Genomic DNA, 14,424 nt, shown 5'->3' with positions numbered 1-14,424 from the left:
GATCTATTTAGAGTTGATCTGGTCATTTTGCTTGAAGGTGTTAAGTGATTTACTAAGCAGAGCTTCAAAACTGATAAGCTGTCACACCTACAGAATCTCTGCAGTTATTCTAATTCATCCTGAGGGGAACAAGAATGTCTGTAACAAACTGTTATGATCATCCCTTCCTTGGTGACTGTGACTTTGGACTCTTGTTATGATTTCTTTGGTTTCTGTTTAATGTTTCCTTGTGTAACTGGTCCTGGTTTACTTCTGGGCTTTGTCTTTTTTTTTTCTGCCCTTGTTGATTGTCTGTCCCGCCCTAATGTGTGCCACCTGTGCCAATTACCTCCTGTGTATTTAACTCTTGCTGCTCCCCTTGTCTCTGTGTCAGTTTATCTGTGTTGGTCCTTGTGTCATCTTCCTCTGTCTGTTCCCAGGTTTGCTCTGGTGTTCTCTGCTCTGTGTTACTTTAAAGTTTACATTTTTTTTCTCTCTGTGTGGACACTTCTGGGTTTCTGAGCTATGTTTCCTGGTGTCGACTTTGAAACCTGTAATTTTTTCGTTATTAAAAGATATCATGATTCATTTTGAAGTCTGCATGTGAGCATGCAGAGTCTGCATTTGCTACCCCCCACCCATTCAAACAAAACTGTTTGAATGCAGACTTTTAATTGTAACAGAGTATTTTACATAGTGTTATTTGTAGCTCTAGCGTAACTTTAAATTTGCAGTTCCATGACCGATGGCTCTGAGAACAGTAAAAGTATCAGTAATGTCCTCTTTTGTACTGTGGTGTGCAATAAACCCAGTAGCCTCATGGTGGTGTTGGCTGGTCTTTAGACTTTAATCATATTTTACATGTGGAAACAATGCAGGAAGTTTTGGAACAGATTCAGTGAGAATGTTTATGTTTGGTTTATTAGAAAATCAGCCTCATCCACAGGATTATAACACAAAGCGTATGTGTGTGTGTGTGAATGTGTGTGTGTGTGCTTTTCACAGGCCTTTGGGGACAATGTTTCACATGACCTCTCATCACTGCTGCCACAAGCTGAAAGCTCTGCAGTGTTTGGTACCTGCTGCTAAGTAGCTGAGGCAGTTAGCTGTGTGTGGGTCAGCTGTTAGCTGTGATGAACGCTCTGAGTGAGGGATGAGATGGCATCACAAACTGATATTGCGACCATCAATCTTGTGCTTATCTCTGTAAACCACAATTTTATCTCATACTATGAGCAAAAACTTTCATTATCCCTGAGGGAAACTTGGGTTGCTGCAGTTATGATCACCAAATAGTTTTCCTTCATTCCTCTCCCTCCCTCACTTTCACCCCACCAGCCTCCATTCAACCCCTCCACCCATCAACCCTCCTTTTTATACACTTAATGGATCCCCATTTATTATTATATTATCCTGTTAAAGTTCCTCTCTCCTCTCTTTCACAGCTGTGGTTTCCTTTCAGGTGTTTTCAAAGAATGTCTCAGTTACATCTAAAATCTGTCCACATTCGGTGTCTGTTGACCAAAGAATTAAAACATTCAGCCCTTAGGTTCATCACCTTCAGGAGAGCTGATACAGTAGGCCTGTATACTATGTTGATGGGAATCACAAAAGAAGGATTTGTGAGATAACTGTTTGAAAAGTTTACGTTTCAGTATCTAAAAATGAAAAAATAAAATAAAATGAGTCACAACGCTTTATGAAGATGCCAGGAAGACTATAGGAGGAAAGAGATCTCAGCCTGGTGACTTTAACTTTCTCTGGGGCTCTTGGTTGGTGGTACTGTCAGCAGTCAGATTGGATTCACTCTGAAGCAGGAGTGAATCCAATTTGATTTTCTGGAAAATCAAAGAAAAAGTGTGAAGACACAAGAACAAAGTGAGAGTATGGGTATGCAGAAAAAAATAGACCAAACTTACCCCGTGCTGCACACTCTCTGTCATAAACAGTAATGTCAAGTGTTCACACCCTGACTGTTAATGTGGGTGGATGCGTAGTGAGGGGAAAGGAAAAGTCTCTTTCCACTGTCAGCACAGAGAAGCGAAGCCCCTTCGTTTCCATTCGTATTCTGGAATAAAGGTTCCTGGCAGTAACAGAGTGGAATATACTGGACATCCACCCTCTGTCAGTGGGAGTGAGCTGGTTTGCTCACATGGATGGACACACTGTGAAGCTGAAAACATGACTTATTGTTGACATGTTTTTCTGTTGTTAAAAACACAGGACATCTGGGAACACTTAGCTTTAGATAATGATTATAGGACAGTATCAATACACTGGGAGCATGTGACAGCTGATCTGAGTACCTTATTAGAGCAGTGGTGCTCTAAATGCACCACTGTGGATAAAGTCTACCATAGCATGCTAATATGCTCACAATATCAGTGTCAAGGGGATTGCCATTTTAAGCCTTAACATAAGCTAACCTTTATAGCCAAACAGAGAGTGCAGCAGAAGAAATGGGAATCTTTAGTTTTGCAGGTATTTATATATATATATATATATTGTCCATCAAAATGTAGGTGAAAATACCACAATCCTCAGGTGTGGATGTACCTAAATCTCATCTTCTAATCAGCTCATTGCAGAGAGAAATTCACGTGTACAACTAAGTTGCATAAAATATGTAATTGTAAATCTGGAGTTGCTGAATTGCCAAACAAACAGTTGTGTCCTTAGCGAGTATTCATTTAGCCTGTTGGTGGACAGGTAGGAGTAATCAGTGGAAGACCATGAATGTCACCTCTCCCCCAGTATTTGTCTAGAGTTTGGAAATGTCACTACACTTCCCACTGACACAAAGATGCTTGGCAACAAAATCCTCTCCAAAACAGATCTGTGATGCAATGACCTTTCAAAACTCTGTGTCATTTGCAATCCTGGGAACATTTCCAGTTTTTTTTTTTTTTTTTTTTTTGTTTTGTTTTGTTTTTGAGCTATTTTGAATTTGAGTTATATTGGATTTGATCTTTTTAGTACTTTATGTGATCAGTATTCTTGAGTGACTGCATTTGTGGAACAGATTAGTTCAGTAAAATCCAAGTGAATCCTCACTTATCTCATTTGTTGTGTGCCAGCCACCCCCACTCCTTGTGAAAGGAGTCGCTGATGAGTGTAAATGTGGAAATATTTCACCACACTGCTGCCCTTGTCTAAAGGATCTTCACACTATGTTCCTCTCAACATATTTCGGGGGGGTTTTCCTGGTCTGAACCATGATATCATTGTGGTTTTCTCCGACTCAGCATGTTGGACATATTGTTCTCTGTGGGACTGGGGTAATGAAGCTTCACTGGGTCAAGACCCCCACCCATCCCTCTTGGATCTCCACATTGTTGATGAGGTGTTTCATTACACCTCTTGTGTGAGCTTGTGTGACTTCAGCTACAGGAAACATTAGATTGTTTCACCCTTTCAGCTGCTGCAGGTTTTTGGGATGTTGAAGCTGCAGCTTTGCAGCACCGTGAAATGTGCTGTTAGCCTGAAGCAGAGAGCGGTTAAACATGGTGCAAACTGAAGGCAGGACAGGGCAGATGAAAGACGCATGATCTAATGCAGGCATGGAGGACTTTTTTACTGTGTGCCAAGCAGTGAAGGAAATAAAATGGGCACCATTGTGTTGTAAAGTGTTACACATAAAGCGAATTTCGCTCACATGCTATATGGACTTACAACACATGATGATAAAGCAGGATACAGTTAAAAGGCTTTGGTAATATGTTACATGGTTCACTGTAAATATGTGATTGAATCAATGTGTCAGTAAAAGTGCAAAAGGAGTTATTAACAGCTGTTCCACAAACACTCCAACTCCCCGTCATCACAGGCTGACAAAGGTGATTAGGCAGACAACTGATACCGACCTGAGATGACAGATTACAGAGCAATTTGAACCTTTACCTGCTGCTGCTGCTGCCTCTTCATACTTAGAAAGAAAAGACAAGTCATTTTCTGATCTACAGTTTCCACATGCGTCTGCTCATGTGTGGAATAATGTGTGAAGTATCATAACTGAGCTCGGTAACGGTGGAAGCTGAGTCAAGGACAGGGTAGCTAGCTACAGTTAGTCACCCGTCAAAGATCCCAGGATTATCCACAATGTGCAAACGTCTATAATATGCTGCTCTGACAACGGACATCATAAACATCATGCTACTGTGCTAGTTAGGGCAGAAGTAACACTTTGTGTAACAGGATCATCATGGTCTGGTAAGATTTAGCATGATACGGTGTATTATACAAGATTACAATATTGTACAATATTGTAAGACAGAAAACAAACCCGTGAATCAACGTCACGTAAAGATAAAATCAACAGTAATCTGCAAACCAAATAACCAGAAAAACAACATTGCTGGTTTAATTACATGCAGTAACTTTGCTCCTTAACTCCTCTCATTACCCCATGTGCATAACACTTTAGGTAACTTTTAACTATGTGTCATAAATATCCCGCAAGAAAGGTTTTACGAGCATAAATCCTGGAGTTAGACTTAAAGTAAATGTTTGGTTTCGTAATCAGCATCTTACGTGAAGGCTGGGGTGAGTTTTGGCTTTGTTACTTGGCCAGGAGAGCTCTAAGCTCCAGGGAGGAGGAGTGATGACAGAAGCTGTGGGAATGTGAGACTGTTTAGGCCTGTTGGTGTTACCTGTTCTCACTGAGGACAGATTGAAGTTTTTATCAGTGGAGAAGACATGTCTCCTGGGAGGAGAGTAACAGGCAGAGACCTCCATAGGTTCTGGCCAGAGTGAACAGTATCTCACGAATGCTATAAAACCCCTCATGTGTCTCTGACCCCAGAAATAAATCCTACATAAAAAGCGTGTTTCCATGTTTTGCTTTTCAAAGAGGAAGCAACGCTTTTGCATGATGATGCATGAGCTCTGAGAACATAACCTTTTGCTCAGTGAGGTCCAGCGGTCCAAATCCAGTTCTCCAGAGTCTTGATTTATTTCTCATTGTAAGGCCAGTCCTGCAGGGAGAATAGGGGTCGGGATTTCTGACAACGAGCCAAACAAGAGTTGGTGATGGACACAGCAGAGGAATGTGTGTGTGTGTGTTTGTGTCTGAAACTGCACTGGAATCCAAAGCAAGCTGCTCATGTCCCATTGAACTCCAACATCAGGCTCCAGCAGCAGCAGCAGCAGCAGGTGAGTCTACAAATGACATTTGTATGGATGGTGGGTGTACAAAACACATGTTCAGATGTCAAGACAGAAAACAAATATGTCTGTGAACATGAGAGGTTCAATATCAATATAATGTGACCTGCCAAATATGCACTGTAAATTATCTGTAAATTTCCTGTTTAGAGGAAATTGTTAATAAGAAACATCATCTGCTTGCAGTTGCATTTCATACAAAATACCTTTGCTGTTGCAGTTTTCAGGAGCAGGCAGCTGGTTTTTGTAATAAACCCATTGGGAGCAACCCACCCAGCACCAGAGGGCACAGACTGATATTTCCCTCTGGAGCTGGAGGAGACCAGAGCAGAGCTAAAAGAAAAGTGAGATCAAACTGTTCTTGCATTGTGATATATTGGAACAGCGGGAGCTGGAGTTCCTCTGTGGTTTCCTGGTAACCTCACATCTCATGACTCCTGCTGCACAGTCAACTGTGTACGTTGTTACATTCACTGTAGAGCTGAGAGCAGGACGTCATGTCGTCCTCACTGTCAGCAGTCTCCACTGGCATCAGAGACGTCTAAGACAAAACACAAGCTGTCCAAGCTGACCAGTTGTCATTTTCTTTATTAGACAGTGTACAGTGGAGAGCTGACAGGAAGTAAGATAATAGCTGGGGGCTGACATGCAACACAGGTACCGGGCCAGACTCGAAACAGAGACCATGTGATTACATCATCAGCACCTTAAACCCCTGGGCCACCACAGCCTCCTGGATCCTGTTCCTCTGTGTTTATACCTCTGTACTGAGACAATACAAGGCAGACAAACAACAGCTGACCCTGAAAGTGGCCAACAGCTTCACAGCAGCTACTGGAAGCCTATATGGTGTCATGTTTCCAATGGAAACACACAAACAATACACAAGCACGGCCAAACATGAAGGGATTGCTTATAAATTCGATTGATATGATAATGAAGTCGTTGTCACGAGCCGGTGGTGGTGGAGCTGGGTTTGTCTGGCCTGCACTGATCGTTTCACACAAACAGGAAATGAACCTTTAGTCACTTTAAGATGAAAATCAGCTGAAAATCACTGTGTGGCTGCTTTGAGGGCATTTCCAGCAAAACAGATCTGTTTACAGAGATCATCTGGCCTCTTCCTATCCCACTGTTGACTCATGTACTGTGTTACTAGCATAGTGTTTAGAGTTATTTAACATGGAAAGTCAAAATACTCCAAAACACATGTCCTCAACAGCCGTTAGACTCTAATTCCTGTGAACCTATCCAGTCTGAAGTTCTCTGGGAAAAGCACAGTGTGTGTGTCTGTGTCTGTGTGTGTCTGTGTGTGGTGACTCTAAAAGCTGAAAGTAGAGTAATCAAGCATGGGTTTCAACACCATGTGATTAACAAAAGGTTCTACAGAACATTACAAAACAAACAAGTACAGCTCCAGCTCTGTATCTGTCTGTTTACTGTCTGCTGTATAACCTGCAGAGAGAAAGAAGTGGGGAAGTCAGCAGTAAATCATCCTCATGTTTGACATTTCATCATTGATCAGTGCTGTTTCTCTCATAATAAAAGTTTTAATCTAACACTGATGAATTATTTAGTTCCAAGGAAAATGTACCAACATTTTTTTTTTTGAAAATTTCCCCATCGTGATGACAGCTTGGTGTTGTACTGTGTTTTGGTGTCCGTAGCAGAGGAGACAGGAGGTGCAGGTCTAGGTCCTCATTAAAACCATCTCAACATGTTTCAGTACTCCAGATGTGTGTAACAAGTCATTCAATCCAATTCAGGCTATGTGACAGTTGTGAGAAATGTTGGTATATCTGTTAGTCTTCTGTTGTCATGTGAAAGTTCTGTATCTGCAGTTTGGTCATTGCCTGATTTGGCAGTCTTGAACTGTGTCATATTTCCATCAGAGAAGACAAAAAATGACAATACAAAGAAACATTTACACTTACAGTATTAAGTAAAAAGAAAAGTATGTTAACTATAGTATTAAGCAAACATATGAGAGGAAATGTTTATTGCTTGACCAACAGGCTGATGTCAGGAAATCTTGGTATTTCTCATCCTGACATTAATAATGTATGATGAAATGCAAAATAACAACAACATGACTTTTAATGGGAGAACTAAGTGCTGGGTGTGGACACCCTCAACTGAAAAGCATAGAAAATGTGTCAGAATTGGCACAAGTATTGAGACACTTGATAGTATCAGCTGACTCGCGCTGAAGAAACCACAAGGGACTTTGAAACTACAATTTCTTTTTTCCCTTGATGCTTTTAAAGCATTCTTAAAAGCAACACTTTTAAAGCGTTATTTGTGTGTTCAGGTCTGTCCTAAAAATAGACTTCTACCTCAGTTACTCAAATAACTAAAGAAAGAAGCAGTAGGAATAAGTCTAAGACAGAGATGTCATTTTACAGCATAGAACACCCATGATAGTCCTTTACATTAGAGTTTATTTCACTGACTCTTTTTCATATACGTGGTGACTTCGCTTGTCTCTGTTGCAGACTGATATCTTTATCTTAGAGCAGTCCCTGAACACATCACGGATGGAAGCTTTTTCATTTCATTTGTTTTGGGTTTTTTTTCTTCTGCTTGCAGAGTGAAACATTTTAGATTTATAAAACCACCATGTGACAACTTGGCACCATAGAAGGTCACATCTGGCAACTGTTTTGTTGTTGTTGTTGTTGTTGTTGCTATTGTGCTTTCAGTGACATTAAATAATTTCCAAGTGTGTGCTGGAATGTGCAGTTTTTGGAGCATCAAGAAACACGCAGAGCTGGTGAAAAGTAAGTAGAAAAAGAAAAAGCTGAATAAATGAGTAGAGAAACTGAGTAACTGTAAAGTTAATGCTACACAAGTTCGTCCTCTGGAGACTGTGAATGATCGGAAATAGAAATCCAGACACTGATGTTTGACAAACATCATCATCAAATAAAGAATGAAGCAGCGTTTTGAAAGGAACCAGCGTTACCACGCACTGAACGACACAAATATTTTCCTTTAGTAAAAAAAGCGTTAACATAATGTAGAAATACTATGTCACATTATTTTATTAGTATCACCTCATAGGGTCATAATAATTGATGCATTAATGTGTGCATCACTTATAGTTGGAGCTGGTAAAGGTGGGGATCATTTCATCCCCTGGGAAAAAGAAACATATTCTCAGAAGAAAAATACTGGTTCAATACACTCCAAAAAAAAAAAAAAAAACATCACTTCCTGTGAACCTTCCTTCCTGTGAAGCATAAATCAGATATCTGACATAAGCTGACGACAGTTTGAAGAGCTGTTTGCTTTTCTGTATGACCTGCAGTGTTTAGTAGGTAACGTGAAAGAGTCCCAGATTGTTTCTTTAACTTTGTGTCTGTGCGTCACACAAATCTTTTATTTTTAGGTTTTCAGAATTCCGTCCTCTGCAGACACCTCGGTCTCCGGTCCTGCAGTCATTTCCTTCATAAGACAACTCAGACAATTCCCCTAGAAAGAATGTCCTGGAATTATTCACGCTTTCATGCTCACTCTGCTCTCCTCTCTGTTTTACAAGTGAAATAAAGTGTGCTCTGCCAACATCTGGCAGTAAATCTACTTTCATATTTGACTCTTTATCATTCAGCGTGCTGGGATCCGCCACATGATCCCTGTCTCTGAGGACGGCAGGATACAGAAACTGGATTCCTCTCATTGATATGCTTGGCACAGCCAACCTGATGGGTGAAATCACTGCGGAAGTCTGGGCGTCTCTGTTCTCGTCCCTCTCGTCTCTGGAGGAAGAATTACCGCTCACTTTTTCTCCAAAGCACTGGAGTTTGGCGTGTGCGCTGACAACTAGAATATTTGCTGTGGCGTGTAAACTGTGAGGATGCTTTCAGGCTTCTACATGAGGATGACCACAGGCTGCTTCCTTTGTTCTGAATGCCTGTTCTCTGAGGTCAGTCCACAAGGCCACCTGTAAAGGACAGAGACAGCCCTTTTGTTTCTCACAACGCTCCATATGTGTGTGCAGGGTGTCAGATACATTCCTCACTAATTCTATTAACCACATCTTGAGCACAGATGATGTCAAATATAAACAGTGTATCATTTTGGAGCATGATGGCAGACGAACTGTGAGATACATCAGTCTACATCATCCATTAAACAAAGCGTGAATCATTACGAGGGTATGACGCTCCTCACCTCATGGTCACAACAGGGTCATTTGCCTGAGCTGTCTTTTGTCAGCTGCACAGTTTGAGTGCTGGTAATCTGACATGTGTGAGACGCAGCGTTAGGTGCTGAATATTTGAAAAGTCCCTGAGGATCTGGAGGCATTAAGTGCATTAAAAATGTCAAACCTCCGCAGGGGCCAGTGGTGAAACTGATCTGCACCGCTGGATCGTTGTCAGTGTGAACCGGACGGGGATTACACAGGGTCCCCCCCCCCCTCCTGACACCAGGGTGAAACTGATTTAAGCAGCAGTTGGTCTCAATGCATCACATTCACTGTCAAGAGTGTGACCGTGCTCTCACGGAGCACCGTGGCACTCTTAAAATGTGGGTCAGTTTCAAGATTCTCAGAGTGACACCGTGACTGGCTGTACAAGAATGTTTGAGAATGGATTTTCAACTTTACTGTGAATGTTGTTTTAAAAGGTCGATGACTTGATCGAGTATGAAGGAAATTGAAGATTATTATCAATTTACTGCATGTCTAATGATTTCTTGGTCGGCAAGCTTTGATCTTAAAAATGAAGGGGCAGCAGACACATGACTCCCATCATGCTGTTCCCTCTCTGATGACACACACGATAACAGCTTCCTTCCCACGATAAAAAGCAGAAATGTGGAACTAGATCACCAGTCCAGACTCATATCAGACCACAGCAGGCTGAGGCCAGAGGATGCTCCTGGAGAACACCTGGCTGTTGCAGCGCTGCAGCTTTCTGTTGTTCGGATGTTTTGCTGAAGTAAGGCCGTGGGCGTGGACAGAACACCCGCTGAGCATGAAACACTTTGAAGGAAGACTCTTTTATCTTCAGAGATTTCTCGTCATCTCTATTAATGATTCAAAAGCTGCCCAGATCCCTTCCAGACGTCCCCTCCAGTATTGTCTTATGAATAAACCCTGTGTGACTGTGTGAAGGCTGGAGAAATACACAATGTGTCATACCCTTTAGCCTCCAGACAGCGGCTGTCTGTGGTGCATGCAGCGGTGCTGCTGGACAGAAAAAGAAGATCTGATCATCACTACAATGGTCACATTCTTTATTAGCCTAGATTCAGGCTGCTGTCACCCAGCCAGCATTCCTCAAGGCCAGGGGAAAAAAAAAACTGGCTTTGTGCTGAATGTCAAGTATGTCTGGGACTGCATGGAAGCATCAACAAAAGCCTTGATCAAAGCTTGCGCCAAATGGCACTCACTTTCTGCACAGTTCAATTAACACAAAAGTCAGAGGAAACCTTTTCCCAAAAGAGGTGCTGAAAGTCCTGACTCAAGAGGGTCTCCACAGAATCACAGGATGGTTTATCACCATAATATGAAGCCAGAGGTATAATACGTCATTAAAGTGTGTTGTAAACCAGCATCCAGCATTAGAGAGCTCCATGTGTAAATGTGTACAATGGAAGCAGCAGCTGTTGTGCCAGCTTCTACTACTATGCTGCTTTTGCAGCTTCCCTTCGTTGACATTGCTACAGCTGCCTCAACCTTCACTATGATACTACTGTTGTCGCCACGTACCGTTAACTATGCTAACTGTGACTATGTAACTTCAGGCAGCAGTAGTGGCAGCAGCTTTGGATGTTTTGAAGTAGCAGTAAAAGGAGCCATAGCAGCAGCAGCACTAGTAGTAGTAGTGGAAGCTGTAGTAGTTGTTGTGGTTGTTGTGTTAATATTACATGCTGTTTTAATGATCTGCAGAAGTTGTAAACTTACAACAGAGCCTGCTTCTTTAATGCCATAGTAAATGCACATTGTTGGGATGAGCAAAAATAGCAGCTTGAGCAAAAATATTCTGTATTTTAAGTCAACTTTACTTTTTATGATAAAATCCTCAGCTCGGGGACTCAGCTGGGGTTCTCATCTTCTGACCAGACTGAAACAGGTGCTTTCTCTAAAGTTCCACCACAGCAGTCACTCATCACACTAAACTATCGGTCATAAGTCTACAAGAATACGCTAACAGTTGTTTTAAATTGAGAATAATTCAACATAATTGAAAATAGGGGGTATTATGTATTTCCAGCTTTTGAATGTTGTTGTAAAAAAAAAAATACACAGGGATTAATGGCAGTTTGCAGTTTGTAGCTGGGCAACAACATCCAACACCATGTAATCACATTATGTCAAAAAGTGAACGCAAGCGTTTCTTCTTTCCTGATGGCATCAGGCATCTGTAGTGTCAGAGAGGACATGACTGAAGTTGTTGTAACTTTTTGCCGGTAAAGTCATCTCTGATCCTGATTCCTTCTCATACCTGGCTTGTACACAAAAGGCCTTTCTCTTTATTTTCTGATGAATACACACATGTTTATCTATAACACAACACAAAACATTCTCTCTAGTTTGGTTTTTGGTGATGATATTTTTCCACAAGCTGTAGCTGTGAACCCCACAGAGACCCTTGAAATCTCCTCTGTGGATGAATTTGATCTGTGTCTCTTAGTTTTGTGCTGTAGCTGTTCATGTTAACTGAAGCCAGGCTTTCCACAATAAGCCCAGCTTTAATTGTTTCTGAGATACCCCCCTCCCCCCAGCTTGTTCGACAGCTGTGAAGAATTTTCTGACATTTAGAACAAATCAGTCCTGTTTCCGATGAGGCAACACCTTAGAACTCCTTCACCCCCCCCAACAGCTGCAACATGGTGTTGATGTTTGGCCTCATTGGAGCTGGCATCTGGTGCTGGGTGGGACAGTGTGAAGGATGGCAGGGCTGACTGAGGCTGAGGTTGCTCAAGTGCTGTAGTTCCATAAGTGCCCATCAAAGGTATAGCTGTTAGGAGTATGAGAGCTGCATTAGGCCTTCTGGTGGCTGGTGTGTCCATGAACCCTGAAACATTGTTGTTGGCCTCAAACCAAGACCAGGACACCACCATCAGGTTTCTCATCCTGACACACTGTGGTTCTCTGTCCTCTAGAAAAACATGTATAGACATCTTTCTATATATTTGTTGTTTTGTTTCTCAAAATTAAGGATAGAAGAAGCTGCCAATGTAAATTTTTTTTAGGGGATTTCTCTCCAGCAAACTCCATGTTTCTGTCTCTATCAGGGCCTGGCTTGTACAAGACTCACTACTGTAGTTACTGTGGACAGAAAAGTCCTGATAGAGTCCGATGACTTGATTAGACTGATGGAAATCCATTTATTTGACTCTGAGCATAATGTGTGTGTGGGTGTGTTCTATGCTGCATATAATGGTCGTGTAAACAGCATCTTCAACATTTTCTCTCATTTATTTCATCATTATAGAAATGAAATAAAAAACCCCACCAGATTACCATCAGACAGTACAATCTGAATGAACCGAGCTGTTTGGCATCACTGTGATTGGCTCAGCTATTTCAGAGCAATGAGACCAGTGAATTTACTAAACATCACACTAAATATATTCACCTTCATCTAACCCTTTTGCACTTTGAGCTGCTGCACCTCCATGAACCAAAGTAGGTGAGTTTGCAGATGCTGTTGGCTTGATGTTGTGATTGCACAGTTAAAGTAAGGGCTTTAGCTTTGTTATCACAGTTTAGGATAGATTTACCACACCTGGAGTCTGACTTTGATCTATCACAGTGTGAACTGAAATGTATACTACACATCTCATAAACTACATATGCAAACAAATTAACAACTTAATCTTAACCCAAGTGGGCTTTTAACCACATCTTACAGTCATCATTAATAGACTGAGCAAACTCAATCCACTGATGAAGACTGTGACATGGTTGGTCAAGTCATTAACTTTGACATTCAACTAAATAATATCTATTAATAATATAAGAATAAAAAGAAAACTAATTCATGGAAACAAAACAGAACATAACAGACAAGAGCCACAACGTTTCAGTGACGGAAAAATCTGGAGGACACATGCCTCACCTCCCCACTGGTAAGTACACCGACTGCGGTTCCAGCCTGGTTTGAATAGATGGCACTATATTAATGTGATTGCAAGTGATTGTTTCATATTTAGTTTTCTTTCCCATTTATGGAACAATCTAACAATTGCATCTTTATGAGACAAAGCACCATAGAGTACATCCAGATGTAGCATTGCTCCTGTTTGTGGACAGATTTATTTTCCTGTCCCCATAGGCAACAGATGGTGCTCCCTTTCTCGCCAAAACACTAAAGAGATGTCTTTTATCTATTTTGGAAAGACACATTAAATTCAATTGGTGTTTTATTTACATTTGCCAGACTACCTGTTATCTCATCATCTAATCTGAAAGATTCTATTGTCTTCAGATCAAGTGGGGGCAAGAGTTCATCACTTCGTTAAGATGACTTATGGATGTATTTGGAAGAATATTTCACCTCCATGAATAATCTTTGTTGAGAATTGTTTAAGCCCTGCAGCATTTTCCCTCCACCACATTCCAAAATCTGTAGGTGTTTTGGGAGATCTTTGTCTGTGCCTCTGCTACATTATGTTGATGTGAGGTCCTGACACAACCACTCCTCCTCCATAATCTCCAAAGGCCTCCATTGTATCTCATACAATGGCCTTCTCTGGTGCGCTCCTCGGGCCACTAGCCTAAACCTCAGGAAAGCCCCCTCTGGAAAGAACATGAGACATTATTGAGTGTGTGCCAGCTCCCATAGACGAGCTCAGTGAATAGTAATTCATAATTGGATTGTTATTGAGTATTAGACCCTCAGGCCTTTTTTTTAACAAAAGAGATTTTAGAAAGCTCAGGAGATTGACAGAAGGCTGACCAAGCATAAGTTTCCATGCAGCTTTAAAAAGGATGGGGCTGCATGTTTGCTGTCTTTGCTCTGCTCTTACATCCTGTTCAGCCAACTCTGTCTTTGACTGTTACAGGAAATAGCCCAAAGTGTCTTAATTAAAGTCACGTTGAAGTCCTCCAGTTTCTGTTCAGCAGAATGACTCGAGCTGTCACGAGTCCTATTTCCGTTAACACATACTTCATTGTGAGCACTAATATGTTTGCAATATGCTATTGAGGATCACTCCAAATATAAAACTTACAGCATCCTGCTTATGTTTTTTTTTTTTTTTTGGCCTGAGTAAAAATATTTGAAGCAGAGAGAGCTGCAGTATGATTGGCAGCAGATCAAAAATCTA

The sequence above is a fragment of the Toxotes jaculatrix genome, chromosome 7 (genome assembly GCF_017976425.1).
Source record: "Toxotes jaculatrix isolate fToxJac2 chromosome 7, fToxJac2.pri, whole genome shotgun sequence".
Taxonomy (NCBI): domain Eukaryota; kingdom Metazoa; phylum Chordata; class Actinopteri; family Toxotidae; genus Toxotes; species Toxotes jaculatrix.
Note: the sequence above shows the minus strand (reverse complement) of the source record.